The sequence below is a fragment of the Rattus norvegicus genome, chromosome 6 (genome assembly GCF_036323735.1).
Source record: "Rattus norvegicus strain BN/NHsdMcwi chromosome 6, GRCr8, whole genome shotgun sequence".
NCBI classification, from domain to species: domain Eukaryota; kingdom Metazoa; phylum Chordata; class Mammalia; order Rodentia; family Muridae; genus Rattus; species Rattus norvegicus.
Window position 1 is genome coordinate 36,537,186 of NC_086024.1, and position 4,519 is coordinate 36,541,704.

Genomic DNA, 4,519 nt, shown 5'->3' on the forward strand with positions numbered 1-4,519 from the left:
ACATACCCTGTAGCAGAGCCAACTCAGATCCATGAAGTATGGCTTCAGAAGCCGGGTCCATAATTCTGCTGCTTGTCCAAGACACCTAAGTAGACAGCCCCCAAAACCAGACTTCAAATCTACCACCATAGACCTCACTGAAATTAATCTTTCTGTTTTTCCAGCAGGAAATGCTAATTCAGAAGTTTTTGTTATCGAACACAGTCTCGAGGAGAGCAAAGAGATGTTTGCTGATGACTTCATTGGAGCCAAGCGTTTCCGTTTATTTGACTTTGCAAAATGGGATTGGGAAACCAAAGTGCGGAGAGACTGCTGACCGGACTTATGCAAAAAAAAAAAAAAAAAAAAAAAAGTTGCTATTTTCCCAAAATCTTATCAAGCACGGGTAGAAAGGTGAGTACTGATTGCGACACTCCTGTTTTCCTCCTGCGCAGAAGGTTTTCCGTTTGACTCGGCATTCACAGAAGGCTTCCTCTATCTCCCCAGTCCTCCCCAACGACTAAGTTTAGAAATTCACAGCACTGCTAAACCTCAGCTCTGAAGTATCCATTACAAGAAACCTGCTGAGATAGTTACACAACCCTTCGGACACTGGGGCAGGAAGAACAAATCAACAAGGGGTCGCAATCACAGGAATCTGTACTTTGAGTTCAGCAAAGTCCACAGAGGAACGGCTTAGATAAAGTTGAGCCTAGAGCTAACAAAGATAGCCACCAGCCCGCAGCGCTGTTGGTGCTCTTCCTGCAGCTCCAGTTACACATTCTCCATAATTGTTTTTCTTCCTTCCCTCAATTTTTCTTTCCATCTGTCTTTGCTTTCCCAAGTACCCACAAGACTATATCTTTCCTTTCTATCTCTAAACTGATCATCTAGAAAAAAAAGACTCACAAAAATGCGCCAAAAAAATTCTGAGAGCAAAATATAAAATGACATATATCTGTGAAAATATCATGATGAAACCCATTTACTTTGTATTCTAAATTTAAAATATTTTAAAATACTGAATGTCTAGATATGTGTAGAACCCATTCATGCTTTGATTCCCGTCCCCATATCCCTTAATTACTCATAAATTGATCATTCAGTGCCACAACCCAGCTATCTACCTCTTCGTATACAACTGTGTATATTCCAGGGCAGGTGGAATTTGGTGTTTCTCCAGGACTGATAGATTTATCTAGAAAAGCATCCTAGAAAACTGAAATTACATCTTCTGCTTGTTCAGTATCTACAGATAGTAGAGTTTGGTAGAAATGTGGTCTACAAAGTTAAAGCCTCAAGGAAAGTAAGCATTTTGCAAACAGAGAAAACAGAAGTTTCCTGTTTAGAGCATTGCTTGGTCTTTCTGAAATGGTCAGGTATCATGGTATCCAGGTGTATCTCCACCCTTCACTGAAGAATTTACTAAGAACTCGGGAGTTTTCTCTGCTGATTCACCCATTGACAGACCCTAGAATGACAGGGGAACAGGACTATATTACCATGCAAAGACTAAGTAGAAAGCTGTCTCCAAACATGGTGCCAAAACTAGGGCATGGCCTGGAACCACATGCAGTATTTCATCCTGTTTCTTACCTATGTGTTGATTATATTCTGGACACCCTGTATGACTGAATTCTTGGCCTTTCTATTATTATCACTCAGCTGAAAAGACTAGATAACTACACAATTAGATGCTAGATGCAGCACCATGAAGTGAAAATAGATTTTGGATTGGAATCTAAATAGCTGTGTCATCATTTGTTAGCATTCAGACCTAATAAAACTCAATGTAGAACTATGATAAATATTTGTTTTAGATATTATGTAAATTAGAAAGTAGGAAGAAGTCTTGGGTGTATTTTTAAAAAAGAATACAGAGTGAAATTCCTTTTCATGGAAGTCAGTCAGTATGTCCCAAACAGGTAGCCACCTATTTAATATGTGAGGAAATAAATCTAATGGACAATGATGAACATTGTTTGAATAAAGTGAGGTGAGGAGCAGAGCAAATCACTGGAGGAAGAATACATCATTGGAAGATGGAATAATCTCCCATACTCATGGGTTGGAATAATTAAGTATGTGAAAAAAAACTATACAGTCAAAAGCAATCTATAGACTCAAATAAATCCCAGTGAAGTTCCAATGCCTTTCTCCACATAATTAGAAATATAATCTTAAAATTTGTGGAAAACAAAAGACTCTGAACAGCCAAAGCTGTCTTGAATAGAAAGAACAGCGCTGGAAAAACACAAATACTTGATTTCAAATATATCACAAAATTATAATAACAAAAACAACGTGGTACCAGCACAAAAGAGGCATGCGGATCATCAGAGTTGAGTCCACGTATCAGATACACACAGATACAACCCTCTGATTGTTAACCAAGATGTACAAAAGACACATTGAAGGAAACAGAGCGTTGTCAATGAAGAATGCCTGGAAAAATATATTGAAAGGAGAAACTACATCCCTGCCTCTCACTCCTTACAAAATTCAGCCCCAAATAAATGAAGGACTTCAACATAGGGCATGACACTGAGACTGTTAAAGACAGGGAGGGAAGACATTTCAAGATCTAGACATGTACTTTTTGAATACAACTCCAATTCCTTAGGAACACTTGCAGTCATTAACAAATAAGAATTATTGAATTCAAAAACAGTCTTGTGCCTGGCCAAAGAAAATACAATATAATGAAAATTCAGCCAACACTGTGGCAGAAAAAAATCTTTGCAAGCAAGACAACTTACAGAAGATTAACACCCAGCATTTACATCCAAAATAAAACCTGAGTACCAAAGAAACAAACAACTCGATGTTTTGAACGGACTAATGAAATGGACAGACATTGCTCAAAAGATGAAGTATAATTGGTCAATGAATATATTTAAACATGCTTAACTTCACTAGCCATCGGAGAGATGCTTTAACTGATTAATTCCAAACAGGGGTTCTAATCAAAAGGGAACAACAAACTGCACTCAGACATACAGAACAATGGACTTGTTTGCAGGAAAAAGCATGCACTTGAGGATCATCGTTTTAAACAAATTGTTGATCTCAGAAAAGCAATTATCTCACATTTCCTCTTAGATATGATTCCTAGATTTCATAAGGCTATATGAATAAATGACATGAAATTAGAAACAAAAACGTGTATGGGAACAGAGGACTAACAAGAGTGGGGGGTTGAGGGAAAAGAAGCAAAAAGCATGATTATGCTCAAAGTATATTATATACTTGTATTAAAATGTAACACAGTATCATGTACAATGAATATATGGCAATTTTATATATGGTATATTATATTTTATATATAATATATATTTTGCTATATATTATATTACATATGCCTCAAAAGTACTGAGATACAGTGTATCATGATAGTAAAGGTAAGTCTTGCTTCTGGTAAATTTTGTCTCCATTTCATACTTAGGTATATATGTACTGTATTATGATTTTTTTTGATATTAGTTAATTTCAGAAGATTTTAAAACAACTGAGGTGAGTTATAAATTTATTTGGATTTAGCCTCGCTGCCTCTTTATGACTTAATAGTTGGATTATTAACTTAGTCTAGCATTTTTGATTTCCATATTTGCTCCGTCCACAGCACCCTGCTCTCAAGGATGTTCCTCTGGCAGACAAATGACCAGAAACAACTAGATAGTACTAGAACATTGAACTGCCCCACCTACTGAAGGCCACTCTTCAGTGACAGCATGTTAGAAACAAAGGCAGAGCTGGGCAATTAGATCGCATTTCCAAGATATCCAACTGGTGTGATCCCTTCGGAAAGGTAAGAATTGGTTCATAGAGAAACAAAATCAGAGGACCTAGAGAGGAGAACAGACCCTGAGCCAATGAAGGGTAAGAAAAAAGGGTCTGTGTAAGCAGTCTGCCCGAGACACAGAGATGGGTTGCTGAGCACAAGTTTGGAAAGAATCAATATACAAGGAGGATAGACTCATGCCAATGTCCTGTGTTCTGTGAAGTTGTGCTTGCCTGGCCCACCCCACCTCTGAGCACCCACATAGAATCTGGATCTTCCCTTCCCTTCACCATCTCTCAGCCCTGCCCACTGGCTGGTTACTATACATGCCTCCAACCAGGACAGAGCAAGAGGTAGAGAAACAGCCCAGTGTCCAATGCCTGGCATCCTGATCCACCATATTGTCATTCTTAATGTACTGTACTTGAAAGAAACCTTTGCCCACGGGACATTCTCACAGTAGGTGGGTATCTGCACTGATGAGTTATCAGGGACACATCCTGCCTGCGTGACTTGATGTGGCTCACTGTAAATGCACCTCAGGTTATCCTCTGGGACACTGCTGAGGATCTGAACCTAGGGCAAAAGTCATAAATCAATGCAGGAAAGTGTACTTAAAGACATCTCTCTGATCGTGGAAACACTCACAACTCCTTCTCTGCAAATCAGTCCCTAACACAAACATACACACATACATACACACACACACACACACACACACACACACACACACACACACACACACACACAAGTCTCCTC

The 4,519-nt window shown here is 38.7% G+C and overlaps 1 protein-coding gene across 4 annotated transcripts in view; it reads right to left on the bottom strand.

Moving 5' to 3' along the window:
• Positions 1-270, bottom strand: part of Tdrd15 (tudor domain containing 15) — a 76,172-nt gene extending 75,902 nt beyond the window's left edge. For 3 of the 4 annotated variants that reach the window (XR_005505781.2, XR_005505783.2, XR_001838323.3), the window contains exon 1: positions 7-270. The gene's annotated coding sequence lies outside the window, so the exon portion shown is untranslated. The remainder of the gene's footprint in view (positions 1-6) is intronic. The other variant, XM_039113128.2, reaches the window with a different exon arrangement.
• Between the last annotated feature and the right edge of the window lie 4,249 nt (positions 271-4,519).